The sequence below is a fragment of the Ranitomeya imitator genome, chromosome 7 (assembly GCF_032444005.1).
Source record: "Ranitomeya imitator isolate aRanImi1 chromosome 7, aRanImi1.pri, whole genome shotgun sequence".
Classification (NCBI taxonomy): Eukaryota; Metazoa; Chordata; class Amphibia; order Anura; family Dendrobatidae; genus Ranitomeya; species Ranitomeya imitator.
The window spans coordinates 25,961,766-25,978,580 of NC_091288.1; the positions used below are offsets into that span (position 1 = coordinate 25,961,766).

At 40.9% G+C, this 16,815-nt stretch overlaps 1 protein-coding gene across 3 annotated transcripts in view; it reads left to right on the forward strand.

Moving 5' to 3' along the window:
• The first annotated feature begins 611 nt into the window (after window positions 1-611).
• Window positions 612-16,815, forward strand: part of LYPD6 (LY6/PLAUR domain containing 6) — a 59,410-nt gene continuing 43,206 nt past the window's right edge. For 2 of the 3 annotated variants that reach the window (XM_069732900.1, XM_069732898.1), the window contains exons 1-2: window positions 626-742; window positions 16,053-16,111. The gene's annotated coding sequence lies outside the window, so the exon portion shown is untranslated. Of the gene's footprint in view, window positions 743-16,052; window positions 16,112-16,815 lie in introns of all 3 variants that reach the window. The other variant, XM_069732899.1, reaches the window with a different exon arrangement.

Genomic DNA, 16,815 nt, shown 5'->3' on the forward strand with positions numbered 1-16,815 from the left:
GATAATAGATAGATAGACAGACATAAGGATGGATAGATAGACAGAAGGATGGATAGATAGATGATAGATAGATAGATAATAGATAGATAGATAGATAGATAGATAGATAGATAGATAGATAGATAGATATTAGATAGATAGATAGATAATAGATAGATAATAGATAGATAGATAGATAGATAGATAGATAATAGATAGATAGATATTAGATAGATAATAGATAGATAGATATTAGATAGATAGATAATAGATAACAGATAGATAGATAATAGATAGATAGACAGACATAAGGATGGATAGATAGACAGAAGGATGGATAGATAGATGATAGATAGATAGATAATAGATAGATAGATAATAGATAGATAGATAGACAGACATAAGGATGGATAGATAGACAGAAGGATGGATAGATAGATGATAGATAGATAGATAGATAATAGATAACAGATAGTGTCCGGGCTATGGAGGACACATACAGCCGCACAGAGGTGACGGCAGTCGGTGATGTCTGTGCTGTTGCTGCCGGTGAACATGACTGTGGCCGCGGCCTCCCCCGGTCACACAGGAGTTGTCTCTGGGCCAATGGCGCCGCCATGTTCCCTCGGTGCCTCCCATGGGCGGTGCGGCCGCTGTACCGCAGTCAGGGCTCCCGGTCCGCACAGCGCCCACCGCACAGCTCGGGGGATCGTTCGTGCCGGACACTGGATCGTGCCGGGGCCGCCGCCTATGGAGTAACGAGGTGGGTGAGGGCTGGAGCAGGACGGGCGGCCGCCGCCTCCTCTCCTGACTGAGGAGAAACTTGTCTCCTTGGTGTTTAGCTGTTGGTGTGGGGCTGTGGGCACAGGACTTTCCCGGGGGCACAGTGCCCTCCTGTCCCGGCACTGCACCCTGCAGCTTGTATATACCGCCACTATGGCAGCACTTTTTTCCAGACTTGTGCCCACAGGTAGGCCCGGGGTGTACTGACTTTTCGGACTACATTTATTGCTCGTCCTGATATTTCAGGAGCCTCTGATGACGCAGGATTGTTCACCACTAATGAGATGCTTCCCTTTGATCCAGGACATTTATTGGACATTAATGTTTATTCATCATCCGTGCATTTATTGCAGCATTTAACTGGAGCGGACTCAGTGATGATCCTGCCAGACTGGTACCGCGCGGATCTGTGCCGCCATCATAAGGATTTCCCATTCATGGCGTTCATACATCGGGTCACCAGGCCCTGGCGGCATTGCCAGCCTTGTGGGCAGAGGGTGGGACGGTGTGCGGGCGCCACAGGTCAATGTCCTGAAAGAATAACGCATGAAGAAGGGGTTTTAGGGTCTTAGGTCGCCGATAGTTAATACGGCTTCACCTCAATGTCAGACTGCTGTTCATAAAGTTATTATTTTATGTTTTACCCATTTCTTTGCCTCAATGCCAGGCTGCTGTTTGTAAAGTTATTAATTGCAGTTTGGGTCCTTTACTTTTTATCATCACCCCTATATTCTACTATATGGGCCCTTTACTTCTTATCATCACCCCTATATTCTAATATGTGAGCCCTTTATTTCTTATTAGCACCCCTATAATCTACTATATGGGCCCTTTACTTCTTATCATCACCCCTATATTCTAATATATGGGCCCTTTACTTCTTATCATCACCCCTATATTCTAATATGTGAGCCCTTTATTTCTTATTAGCACCCCTATAATCTACTATATGGGCCCTTTACTTCTTATCATCACCCCTATATTCTAATATATGGGCCCTTTACTTCTTATCAGCACCCCTATATTCTAGTATATGAGCCCTTTATTTCTTATTAGCACCCCTATAATCTACTATATGGGCCCTTTACTTCTTATCATCACCCCTATATTCTAACATGTGAGCCCTTTATTTCTTATTAGCACCCCTATAATCTAGTATATGAGCCCTTTACTTCTTATCATCACCCCTATATTCTAGTATATGGGCCCTTTACTTCTTATCATCACCCCTATATTCTAGTATATGGGCCCTTTACTTCTTATCATAACCCCTGTATTCTAGTATATGAGCCCTTTATTTCTTATTAGCACCCCTATATTCTAATATATGAGCCCTTTATTTCTTATTAGCACCCCTATATTCTAATATATGAGCCCTTTATTTCTTATCATAACCCCTGTATTCTAGTATATGAGCCCTTTATTTCTTATTAGCACCCCTATATTCTAGTATATGAGCCCTTTATTTCTTATCATTACCCCTGTATTCTAGTATATGGGCCCTTTTTTTCTTATCATTACCCCTGTATTCTAGTATATGGGCCCTTTTTTTCTTATCATTACTCCTGTATTCTAGTATATGGGCCCTTTACTTCTTATCAGCACCCCTTAAATTCTAGTATATGGGCCCTTTACTTCTTATCAGCACCCCTATATTCTAGTATATGAGCCCTTTACTTCTTATTAGCACCCCTATATTCTAATATATGGGCCCCTTACTTATTAGCACCCCTATATTCTAGTATATGAGCCCTTTACTTCTTATCAGCACCCCTATATTCTAGTATATGAGCCCTTTACTTCTTATCAGCACCCCTATATTCTAGTATATGAGCCCTTTACTTCCTATTAGCACCCCTATATTCTAATATATGGGCCCCTTACTTATTAGCACCCCTATATTCTAGTATATGAGCCCTTTACTTCTTATTAGCACCCCTATATTCTAATATATGGGCCCCTTACTTATTAGCACCCCTATATTCTAATATATGGGCCCTTTACTTCTTATTAGCACCCCTATATTCTAATGTACGGGGTTCCATGAATTGTAATGAGCGTGGCCCTATATTCTAGTATAGGGGTCCCGCTTATTTTATTGTGTAAATTCACTCTTATGTTCTTATTATCAAACCCCTTGAAGCTTTTTTTTTTTTTACAGAGAGCCCCTTTGTGTTTTAATACAGAGGGCCCCATCTAATGCATAGGGCCAATTGTATTCTAATGTTCAGGGTCCCTAGTATTGCAATAAATTCTTATGCTAAAGTAGAAAGTCCCCAATATCCTAAATATTGAGCCCTTTTGTACCCCAGTATAGAAGACCCCGTTGTGTTCCCGTTTCCCCGGCCCCTTGTGCCCCTGGTATTGTAGCCCAGCCGTGATCATCTTATAACAACACTTACAAAGTGTTTATACGACTCGACTACAGAGTGATATATTCCGGCCTGGGGGGAGGCCCAAAGATTCACGCTCCTGTACGTAGACCTGGGATAAGCTGTGATACTTGTGGAATTTGGAATTTACATTTTGTTGTTCTGTTTTGGTTCTATCTATTGTAATGATACCTTGTATAAAGGCAAAACTGAAAACTATATAACTAAATAAATGTTTTGTTTGAGATTTTTGTACCTAAGTTACACACAGACTAATAATTATGCACAAAGCCTATGAGTTATCTGACGTTTTTATGGAGATTTTGGCTTTTAGATATTTGTTTGATGGCTGTATGATGGGAAGATTCTCCAAGGCTACTAATGTGTATAATCTGAAAAAAAACTATCTGATTGTGGACAATATTAGTGAGGACTGTTTTTAGTACATCTGGTGGCTATTTTGAGGCAATAGAACATTTTTCATCTGACTTTTTTTTCTTAGTACCATAGAGATAATACACTGTGACAATAACACAGTGACAATGAGATACGGCACATCGGTGATGTCTTCCGATTTAGAACTTGACCAGAGTAAAGTCATCCAACTTGCTTAGTCTAATGTTTATCGGGACCTTCCGACACGTATCATGTTGGGTGTCGGGAAAGATCTGACCAGTCGGATTTCCAATGGCCTTTCCTTTTGTTCTCCAGGAGGTAAGTCGGAAAGTGGCTCTTTCATAGAGCGCTCTTACATATGGGGCAGTTGGGAGAGATAGCTTATAGCTGAGCGATTGGGCAACAGCTATCTATTATGTATGGGAGACTTTTGCCATAGGTATCAGTACAGACCTTGAACAAATGGGGTGTAAATGGAACATTTCCTGCTTGTTCTCAATAGATAGAATCCAGCTGTTTTCGCAAACATTTTTGAAAGAATTGATGCAAATTTTTTCATGACCATTGGACTACTCACCAAAAGACCAAATGATCCTCCAGGTGGCCTGATTCTGTTATGGCTCACCTGGTGATGTGGATTCGTTAAGCAGTAGGTCTGGATGAACAGCTCGAACTGGAGGCGTTGGTGGAGTGAGATACAGCAGAACACGGCACATGGAACAGTGGAATATAGTGCATGATACAGTGCCTTGCCAAAGTATTCGGCTCCCTGGAACTTTTCAACCTTTTGCCACATATCATGCTTCAAACATAAAGATACCAAATGTAAATTTTTGGTGAAGAATCAACGATAAGTGGAACACAATTGTGAAGCTGAACAAAATTTATTGGTTATTTTAAATTTTTGTGGAAATTAAAAAACTGAAAAGTGGGGCGTGCAATATTATTCGGCCCCTTTAACTTACCGTAATACTTTGTTGCGCCACCTTTTGCTGCGATTACAGCTGCAAGTCGCTTGGGGTCTGTCTCTATCAGTTTTGTACATCGAGAGACTGAAATTCTCGCCCGTTCTTCTTGGCAAACAGCTCGAGCTCAGTGAGGTTGGATGGAGATCGATTGTGAACAGCAGTTTTCAGCTCTTTCCACAGATTCTCGATTGGATTGCGGTCTGGACTCTGACTTGGCCATTCTAACACCTGGATACGTTTATTTGTGAACCATTCCATTGTAGATTTTGCTTTATGTTTGGGACCATTGTCTTGTTGGTAGACAAATCTCCGTCCCAGTCTCAGGTCTTTTGCAGACTCCAACAGGTTTTCTTCAAGAACGGTCCTGCATTTGGCTCCATCCATTTTCTCATCAATTTTAACCATATTATCTGTCCCTGCTGAAGAAAAGCAGGCCCAAACCATGATGCTGCCACCACCATGTTTGACAGTGGGGATGGTGTGTTCAGGGTGATGAGCTTTGTTGCCTTTACGCCAAACATATCATTTGGCATTGTTGCCAAAAAGTTCGATTTAGGTTTAATCTGACCAGAGCACCTATTCCACATGTTTGGTGTCTCCCAGGTGGCTTGTTGCAAACTTTAAACAACACTTTTTGTGGATATCTTTGAGAAATGGCTTTGTTCTTGCCACTCTTCCATAAAGGTCAGATTTCTGCAGTGTACGACTGATTGTTGTCCTATGGACAGACTGTCCCACCTCAGCTGTAGATCTCTGCAGTTCATCCAGAGTGATCATGGGCCTCTTGTCTGCATCTCTGATCAGTCTTCTCCTTGTTTGAGATGAAAGTTTAGAGGGACGGCCGGGTCTTGGTAGATTTGCAGTGGTATGATACTCCTTCCATTTCAATATGATCGCTTGCACAGTGCTCCTTGGGATGTTCTAAGATTTGGAAATCATTTTGTATCCAAATCCGGCTTTAAACTTATCCACAACAGTATCACGGACCTGCCTGTTGTGTTCCTTGGTCTTCATGATGCTCTCTGTGCTTCACACAGAACCCTGAGACTATCACAGAGCAGGTGCATTTATACGGAGACTTGATTACACACAGGTGGATTATATTTATCATCATTTGCCATTTAGGACAACATTGGATCATTCAGAGATCCACAATGAACTTCTGGAGTGAGTTTGCTGCACTGAAAGTAAAGGGGCCGAATAATATTGCACGCCCCACTTTTCAGTTTTTGAATTTTCACAAAAATTTGAAATAACCAGTAAATTTCTTTCAACTTCACAATTGTGTTCCACTTCCTGTTGATTCTTCACCAAAAATTTACATTTGATAAATTTATGTTTGAATCATAATATGTGGGAAAAGGTTGAAAAGTTCCAGGGAGCCAAATACTTTCGCAAGTCACTGTAAGTTGAAGAGCGTGGAATAGTAGATCTGGATGAAGCAGCAGAGCCATGTAGGTAGTCAGGCACCTTGGTACAGCATTGTAGGGTGTGTGGACAGACACCTTGAAGCAGCAGAGCCATGTAGGTAGTCAGGCACCTTGGTACAGCAGAGTAGGGAGAGCAGACAGGCACAGAGGTGAGTTAGCAGACTGGCATCATGGTATAGCGGAGAGAATTTGACAGGAGGCACACTTAATCCAAACATGTAGTTAGTATATGTTGAACTACATGAATACTCTGGGAGTTTGTAGCTGCCTAAGCCGGTCCTAAAAGGCGTTAAGTGGCATCAGAAGTGTGTGCTGGGTTACCAGGAGAGCAGAGAGAGACGCCAGAGAAGGAGAATGCGAGGATTGGCATTGGAGCCCGGACCGGTGCATAACCGCGGCCACTAATACTACAAGACATCGAAGGTCCAACAGAAGAACCACTAGGTTCACAAAGTGTATCTTACACAGCCCCATCGTGTAGCATGCGTGCGAGGTTCTTCTGTCGTGACTAGAACTCAGAGAACAATGCAGATAGCTGTCACATGTGTTTGATGTGAGCGGAGACTTCCCTAAATATTTCCCATCTCGCTGCGATAAGTTATGTGAAGCGCGCGGTCAGATCTCACCCTGACACTTGTGATCTACGTATCCAGCCTGACAACACATCAGCGAGGATACAGCCTGCCCACGGGACAGGTGACAACGCACATTTCATTCCCTCCAGGCAGGATTCCTGGCCTAGATTACTGCAAGTTTGCAAAAATATTGTTCAACTTTATCCCCTTGATGAACGAGGCTAGAAAACAAATCGGCAACTTGCAATGGACCTTACACGGCCATGGCATATTTATTTGTGTTTTTTGCAAAAAAATTATTTTAATTTCATAGGTTTTTTTTTTTTTAGTTAGAAAGGCTAAATCATTCATGGTGTTATTATTTTATAGGAATTCTAAAATATTCATACACAGATGTATGAGCCACAGAGATATTCATGGTCATATACTGCAAAGAGAGTGTAAATGGCCCACGGGCTGCGGTGGGAAACCACAGTACAGACGGATGTTAGGTCTGCTCTAGTGTGGCGATGCCCGTGTCTGCTACTCGGCGATTTCTAACTGGTGTGAAGACAATTCTGACCATTTTTCAGATAGAAAGAAAAAAGAGGTTTTCACTACTAGGACAACTTCTTCTGGAACTAAATGGTTGGCCCCGATAAAATAAAAAAGCCTATGCTCACCTCCTGAGCCAGCGCCGTTCCCGCGGTGTCGGCACTCCGGCTCCCGGGGCTCTTGTCCGGCTGTTGTGACACATGGTGCCCGGCGCCCAATCAGCGCTGGCGTCACTGTCTCCACCTTCGTACGGATTGAACATGAAGAGGAAGTCAGAGGTCAGCCGCAGCCCGGACGTCCGATTCATGTTCAATCCATAGGAAGGCGGAGACAGTGACGCCAAAGCTGATTGGGCGCCGGGCACCATGTGTCACAACACCGCATGGGAGCTCCAGGACCGCGAGTGCTGACACCACTGGAACGAGAGGGGAGTATAGGCTTTTCTGTTTCATTGGACCAAACATTTAGTTCATGAAGGAGTTGTCCTAGATAATAGCTAGATAACAGATAGATACATTAATAGATAATAGATAGATAATAGAGAGATAATAGATAGATAAATAGATGACAGATAGATAGATGACAGATAATAGATATGAGATATATAATAGAAAGATAATAGAAAGACAATAGATTGAATAGATAGATAATAGATAGACAGATAATAGATGGATAGATAATAGATAGATAATAGATAGATGATAGATAGATAGATAGATAATAGATAGATATAGATAATAGATAGATAGATAGATAGATAGATAGATAGATAGATAATAGATAGATATAGATAATAGATAGATAAATAGATAGATAATAGAGATAGATAGATAATAGAGATAGATAGATAATAGATAGATAGATAATAGATAGATAGATAGATAGATAGATAGATAATAGAGATAGATAGATAATAGAGATAGATAGATAATAGAGATAGATAGATAATAGATAGATAGATAATAGATAGATAGATGACAGATAAAGATAATAGATAGATGGATAGATAGATAGATAGATGAAGATAGATAAATAGAGATAGATAGATAGATAATAGATAGATAATAGATAGTTGATAGATAGATAATAAATAGAGATAGATAGATAATAGATAGATAGATAATAGATAGATAATAGATAGTTGATAGATAGATAATAGAGAGAGATAGATAGATAGATAAATAGAGATAGATAGATAGATAATATATAGATAGATAATAGATAGATAGATAATAGATAGATAGATAGATAGATAGATAGATAGAGATAGATAACTAGAGATAGATAACTAGAGATAGATAGAGATAGATAGATAAATAGAGATAGATAGATAGATAATATATAGATAGATAATAGATAGATAGATAGATAGATAATAGATAGATAGATAGATAATATATAGATAGATAGATAGATAGATAGATAATAGATAGATAATAGATAGATAATAAATAGAGATAGATAATAGATAGATAATAAATAGAGATAGATAGATAGATAGATTGATAATAAATAGAGATAGATAGATAGATAGATAGATAGATAGATAGATAATAAATAGAGATAGATAGATAGATAATAAATAGAGATAGATAGATAGATAATAGATGTTAGATAGATAGATAGATAATATATAGATAGATAATATATAGATAGATAGATAATAGATGTTAGATAGATAATAGCCTCCGTATCTCCTTCTTCCTGTTGCGGAGTATTGTGGCTCAGTATCAGGCGGGGGATAGGATATCATAGAATATGGATGTTTATTTTGGGAGACAACACCTGCTGCTGGGCGAGCAGATGAGAGTGCGGTGCTTATAGGATGATGGCGCACCCCTCCCTCCATGTAACTGAGTAGATGGCTCTGCTGAATGAGGCTTTAGAGGACTGTGTGGAGACATTTTGGACGAGGTCCAGTATTAAACTTACTGAAAACACTTGGACTTGGAAATTCAGAATAAGTTGGAATTTCTCAACAAACTCCACTCACTAGCTGAATCTGAGGAAAACTGCGCCGACCATGGAATCAGGTAATGTGACCGATTTTGTATTTTAAATCTCTTTAGTCATAGTGATTATTTCTATTTCGGAGTTGTCTGAAAGCTTGGGACACATGCAATGTGATACTGTATATAAGAGACGTGACAGTCTAAGAATCTAATAAATGAACTACCGTAATCATTTCCCACAAAACACAAATGATACAACAAGTTGCACTAAATACTGATGTGGAAATTAATAAATCTCAGTTTTTCTTCCGTGCCCTCATACACAGGGTGTGTTGGTGAAAAGCACATATCCCATTCAATGCAAATGAGACATTTGGGAAGAACTGTGATACTTTGACGTTTATATATTTTATTTATTATTTTTTTACCCACAGCTGTTGTTAGCTCGTTATCATGGTGAGCACATAAACAAGTTGGTTTCATACGTTCCTTTTCGATTCTGTTGTTGTTGATGCTTTTTTTTTTCAAGCCAATGTCAAGAGGGGGCTGGTAAAGGCAGGAGAAGTATGTAGAAAACATTCTACTTTTCCCTCCAATATTTTAAATTCATTCCTTTTTTTATCTAAAAAATTGCACTAAAGGTGTGAAGGGTTAATAGCTAATTAGGCCTTAAATTACTAGGCACTATTCTGGAAATTTGCATTTTTGTTAACTTTTCTATAGCAATAAACAAAAACACCAAAACTTCAAAGTCAACAAAGGTTTTTTTGTTGTTGTTGTTTCTTTTAATTAGAACTTGTCAAAACCAAAGTAATTACTTTTCAAACTGTAGTAACTTCTATAGTGTTTTGTGTGCATGTGTTACTGTTGTGGTATCTTGTAAACTGATATTTTTTCTTTATAAAACTTTTGGGCAGCCTTTTAAAAAGCTGAGACCGATTTCTCGCTTCTTTTGTGTCTTTTTCTGGAGAAGAAGTAGTTCTAATAGTGACTTTTCTTATTTATACCTTATTCATTATTTAATTTGTGCCTTTTTTCAAGTTTAGTGGATTACTTAATTTATTGATTGATTCGATTTACTTGTTTACTCATCTGCTCTTTTCAATTTCATTATGCGGAGGGTTTTGGTTATCCAGATGTTTTAGGTTATTTCATAGTTTGCAAGATTTCAAAGTGTCGCAAAATTTTACTCCAGTACCTTATTGGAGCACAAAATCTAATTTTATTTTTTTGCACAGTTGAGGCATTGTAATTCTTATTGATAGGAGAGTGCGACTCTTTTAACGGCGCAAAAGAGGGAAACAAAATAAGTGGCTCTAAATTTGTGACTATTCGTCAAACACTTTTCACTCATTTTGATGGATAGGGTGCAAAATCCATTAGGGCAAAAGGAAAGCCAAGAGGGAAAAAAATAACTTGAAACAAAAACAAATGAGTTTAGACCTTAAGGCTTTGTTCACACTTTGCGTCAATGGGTGAAAAATGCCCAAAAAACGCTTAAAAAGGTGACTGCTGAATTTAGCAAAAACGCAGCTCTTTAACAAAACAGTCAGAAAAAAAGTGTGTGTGCATGAGACTTCTGAAATCTCATAGACTTTACTGGTATTGTGAAAATTTGCATAAAATAAAAAAAAAACACTGCAAAAACACAACGTGTGAACACAGCCTAATTGTTCTGTAAAGTTTGTGGTTTTCTGCCTTTTTTTACCACTGTTAAGTAAGGTTTTGCTTCTACTTTGTGTTCTTAAAATCGTTTACTGCCCACCATTAGTTACTATTTGGCTTCTATTCTTTTTTTATATTTTTTTTGCCAACCATTATTTGTTTTCGTTTTTTTTACATACCGGTAGCTTTTTTTTTTTTTTTTTTAAAGAAAGCTAAAAACTTTTTTGACCACCATTAGTTAATGCTTATTTTTGTTAATCCTATTCCCCATTAATATTTTGCTTCCATTTAGCTTTTTTATCTTTATTTGTCTACCATTAATATTTTGCTTCTATTTAGCTTTTTTTCCATTTTTAATTGACTACTACTAATTCATATTTTGCTTCTATTTAGTTTTTTCGGTTAGCTTTTTTTTACTATTATTAATTACGGTAATAGTTTGCTTTTATTTAGATTTTTTTCATTTTTATTTGACTATTATACATTAAAATTTTGCTTCTATTTAGCTTTTTTTTTCATTTTTGACAACTATTAATTAATTTTTTGCTTCTATTTAGCTTTTTTTAATTACGATTTCTTTTTAGAAAGATTGGGAAACAATGAAGTCAGTGTTTGTATGTCCCGGTCCATCCTACTTATAATAAGCTCATTATACAGTCAGACCACAAGCAGCCCATCACTTATTGCCATTTTAGTAAATCATAGGGCCTCGTCTAGCAGATTACAGAGGAGGCCACTCAAGTAAACATTTAATTTCTGTAAGGCCGGTTTCACACGTCAGTGTCTCCGGTACGTGAGGTGACAGTTTCCTCACGTACCGGAGACACTGACTCACGTAGACACATTGAAATCAATGTGTCACTGCACATTTCAGCGTGTTTTCACGGACCGTGTGTCCGTGTGCAAAACACGGAGATATGTCAGTGTTCGTGGGAGCGCACGGATTACACGGACCCATTAAAGTCAATGGGTCCGTGTAAAACACGTACCGCACACGGACGCTGTCCGTGTGCAGTCCGTGTGCCGTGCAGGAGACAGCGCTACAGTAAGCACTGTCCCCCCCACGTGGTGCTGAAGCCGCCATTCATATCTTCTTTCCAGCCGCGTTCGCTGGCTAGAAGATATGAAAAATCCTTTTTTTTTGTTTTTTTCCATGTTTAAAATAAAGATCCCTGTCCCCAGAACCTGTGCGCCCCGCAGCTGTTACTAAAATACTCACCCGGCTCCCTCGCAGCGTCCTGTCCTCGCCGCACCTTCTCCTGTATGAGCGGTCACGTGGGGCCGCCCATTACAGTCATGAATATGCGGCTCCACCTCCCATAGGGATCACACATGCGAGAAACATGTCCGTGTCTCGCATGTGAAATCCAAGCTCTGGCGCCGGCACTCCAGAGCGGAGCATGCGGCCGCATAGCAACACATGGAGCCGCACGCTCCGCTCTGGAGTGCCGGCGCCGGAGCTTGGATTTCACATGCGAGACACGGACGTGTTTCTCGCATGTGTGATCCCGGCCTTACGGTATAACCGTGCAGGTGGAGAGTGGCGCTAAGTGTGTTGATGGGTGGAATTCCTAATTACTTGCCGTGGCCAACGAAAAAAAATATGGCCTTCGTATAGTCTATGAAATATATTTTCTATGCATTAGTGTAGTGCAGATATGATTTGTGTTCTTTTTTTCCCCCAAAAAAATTAACAAAAATTCCATAAAATTCCAGGAGACCGAGGGTGAAAGGGCAATTGGAAATGAACGATACGGCTCTTAGATATTATGGGGGCCTGAGGGTGTTGGACGAGGTGTGAAGATCGGGTATTTTCTGGAATGTGGCTCAAGGACTTGCGTGTGTTCTGTGTAATGTAATGTCAATGGTGGCTCAATGGCCGGAAAATATGCTTGTTTTGCTTTTTCGACTGGGCCAAAGAAAGAAAATTCTGTGTGGTCTGAACTCCTTGTCTGAAAAACCATCTCTTTAAAGACACGCACAAGTCGGGACGATGTGTCTTCATTGGACCAACGTCCTTCCTGCTTTCATCTAAATGACCTACGGGTTGACCTGTGTGGCCCTGGAGATCTCAATCATTCACATTTTGTGACATTTTTGTATGTTTCGTCAACCAAATTTTACATAAATTCCTTTTGCCAAACTTTAAAGATCAGAAGAGATTTTTTAATTGGTGTAGAATTCATTCATTCATTATTTTTGTTGCTTTTTTATAGTATATGATATTTTTATATGAAATATGAAATTAGTTAGATTTCATTTTATGTTGCTTAGATCTTTAATGTACATATACATATATATACCGTATATATATATATATATAAAAATATATATATATTAGTATTATATGTGTGCAGAATATATTTATTTATTTTACTCACTGATATAGCGCAATTAATTCCTCAGCTCTTTACAGACATTATCATCACTGTCCCAATTGGAACTCACAATCTAGATTCCCTATCGGCATGAGTTTGGAGTGTGGGAGGAAACCGGAGAACCCGGAGGAAACCCACACAAACACGAGGAGGGCATGCAAACTCCTTGCAGATGTTTTCGTTGGTGGGATTTGAACCCAAGACCCCATCGCTGCAAAGCATCAGTGCTAACAACTGAGACACCATACAGTGCTAGCCACTGAGCCACCATGCAGTGCTAACCACTGAGCCACCGTACAGTGCCAACCACTGAGCCACCATGCAGTGCCAACCACTGAGCCACCATACAGTGCTAACCACAGAGCCACCATACAGTGCTAACCACAGCCACCACCCATTGCCAACCACTGAGCCACCATACAGTGCCAACCACTGAGCCACCATACAGTGCTAACCACTGAGCCACCATACAGTGCTAACCACAGAGCCACCATACAGTGCTAACCACAAAGCCACCATGCAGTGCTAACCACTGAGCACCATACAGTGCTAACCACAGAGCCACCATACAGTGCTAACCACAGCCACCACACATTGCCAACCACTGAGCCACCATACAGTGCCAACCACTGAGCCACCATACAGTGCTAACCACTGAGCCACCATTCAGTGCTAACCACTGAGCCACCATACAGTGCTAACCACAGAGCCACCATACAGTGCTAACCACAAAGCCACCATGCAGTGCTAACCACTGAGCACCATACAGTGCTAACCACTGAGCCACCATACAATGCCAACCACTGAGCCACCATACAGTGCCAACGACTGAACCACCATACAGTGCTAACCACAGAGCCACCATACAGTGCCAACCACTGAGCCACCATACAGTGAAAAACCACTGAGCCACCATACAGTGCTAACCACTGAGCCACCATACAGTGCCAACCACTGAGCCACCATACAGTGCCAACCACTGAGCCACCATACAGTGCCAAGCACTGAGCCACCATACAGTGCCAACCACTGAGCACCATACAGTGCCAACCACTGAGCCACCATACAGTGCTAACCACTGAGCCACCATACAGTGCTAACCATGCAGTGCTAACCACTGAGCACCATACAGTGCCAACCACTGAGCCACCATACAGTGCTAACCACAGAGCCACCATACAGCACCAACCACTGAGCCACCATACAGTGCCAACCACTGAGCCACCATACAGTGCTAACCACAGAGCCACCATACAGCACCAACCACTGAGCCACCATACAGTGCCAACCACTGAGCCACCATACAGTGCCAACCACTGAGCCACCATACAGTGCTAACCACAGAGCCACCATACAGTGCTAACCACAAAGCCACCATACAGTGCCAACCACTGAGCCACCATACAGTGCTAACCACTGAGCCACCATACAGTGCTAACCACAAAGCCACCATACAGTGCCAACCACTGAGCCACCATACAGTGCCAACCACTGAGCCACCATACAGTGCTAACCACTGAGCCACCATACAGTGCTAACCACAGAGCCACCATACAGTGCCAAGCACTGAGCCACCATACAGTGCCAACCACTGAGCCACCATACAGTGCCAACCACTGAGCCACCATACAGTGCCAACCACTGAGCCACCATACAGTGCTAACCACTGAGCCACCATACAGTGCCAACCACTGAGCCACCATACAGTGCCAACCACTGAGCCACCATACAGTGAAAAGCACTGAGCCACCATACAGTGCCAACCACTGAGCACCATACAGTGCCAACCACTGAGCCACCATACAGTGCTAACCACTGAGCCACCATACAGTGCTAACCATGCAGTGCTAACCACTGAGCACCATACAGTGCCAACCACTGAGCCACCATACAGTGCTAACCACAGAGCCACCATACAGCACCAACCACTGAGCCACCATACAGTGCCAACCACTGAGCCACCATACAGTGCCAACCACTGAGCCACCATACAGTGCTAACCACAGAGCCACCATACAGTGCCAACCACTGAGCCACCATACAGTGCCAACCACTGAGCCACCACACAATGCTAACCACTGAGCCACCATACAGTGCTAACCACAAAGCCACCATACAGTGCCAACCACTGAGCCACCATACAGTGCCAACCACTGAGCCACCATACAGTGCTAACCACTGAGCCACCATACAGTGCTAACCACTGAGCCACCATACAGTGCCAAGCACTGAGCCACCATACAGTGCCAACCACTGAGCCACCATACAGTGCCAACCACTGAGCCACCATACAGTGCCAACCACTGAGCAACCATACAGTGCTAACCACTGAGCCACCATACAGTGCTAACCACTGAGCCACCATACAGCACCAACCACTGAGCCACCATACAGTGCCAACCACTGAGCCACCATACAGTGCCAACCACTGAGCCACCATACAGTGCTAACCACAGAGCCACCATACAGTGCTAACCACAAAGCCACCATACAGTGCCAACCACTGAGCCACCATACAGTGCCAACCACTGAGCCACCATACAGTGCTAACCACTGAGCCACCATACAGTGCTAACCACAAAGCCACCATACAGTGCCAACCACTGAGCCACCATACAGTGCCAACCACTGAGCCACCATACAGTGCTAACCACTGAGCCACCATACAGTGCTAACCAGTGAGCCACCATACAGTGCCAAATACTGAGCCACCATACAGTGCTAACCACTGAGCCACCATACAGTGTCAACCACTGAGCCATGTGCTGCTTAACAGTACAGTTTATAAAAAACTATTTTGAAAGTCATATCAATGTAATAATCACATGAATGGTTACATGATAACATGTCTTAAAATATTACAATTATATGCATTATATATAGGGTAAAATTATGTTAATTTTCAGAAATACGGGGTAAAAAAGTTCAAGAATAAATTCATAATCACATTAAAGAACCAAAAGATAAAAAAAGCATAAACATATTCAAGTATGATATTAAAAAAAAATCTATCTATCTAGGGGTCTGACAAGGAGTAAGCGTGCCACGCGGCTGTTAGCAGAGACCACCGAATATTTGGGTAATATGCATCTTACCAATTTGTTTAGAATTATGTGGTTTTATGTATCGTGTGTAAGCAACAGTAGTAACCGGATAGACTGCTAGATCACATTGATTTTAGAGGTTTTGTTGATGGTGATACACTTGAGCAGTATATGAACTGCAATTTGCTGTATAATAGCTCAGCTCACTTTATGTATAGAGGATTTCAGCGCTCTTTGAGTGAATAGCATTTTAGCTATAGCACTAAGCTTACTCAATAGTTACTGATAGCAGCTTATATCTCCATACTTGTTTAAGTGCAATTCCGGTGTTTTCCACATGTGCATGACTCTATAAGCTTACCCATAAATTCATTGATCTAGTTGTTAGGGATCTGCTTAAACAATATTTGTTCAAGACGCGTATCTGTCAGTTACTTTGTCTATTGTGGTTCAGAGGTATTGTTTTAAGTATTTTTTTTATGTGTAATGTGTTTTTCAATAAAGTTATGATTTTTTAACAAAAAATGTAAAAGACACTTTTTGACTCAGCGTACGGTTTAATAACCGATCTGGTTGGTCAGTATGTTGATCTATCTATCTATCTATCTATCTATCTATCTATCTATCTATCTATCTATCTATCTATCTATCTATCTATCTATCTATATTGTAGTGAAGGTTTAAATGTATCTTTAGTAATAATACTTTTTCTAGGGAGTTCTAAAGGGGTAAAAAAAAT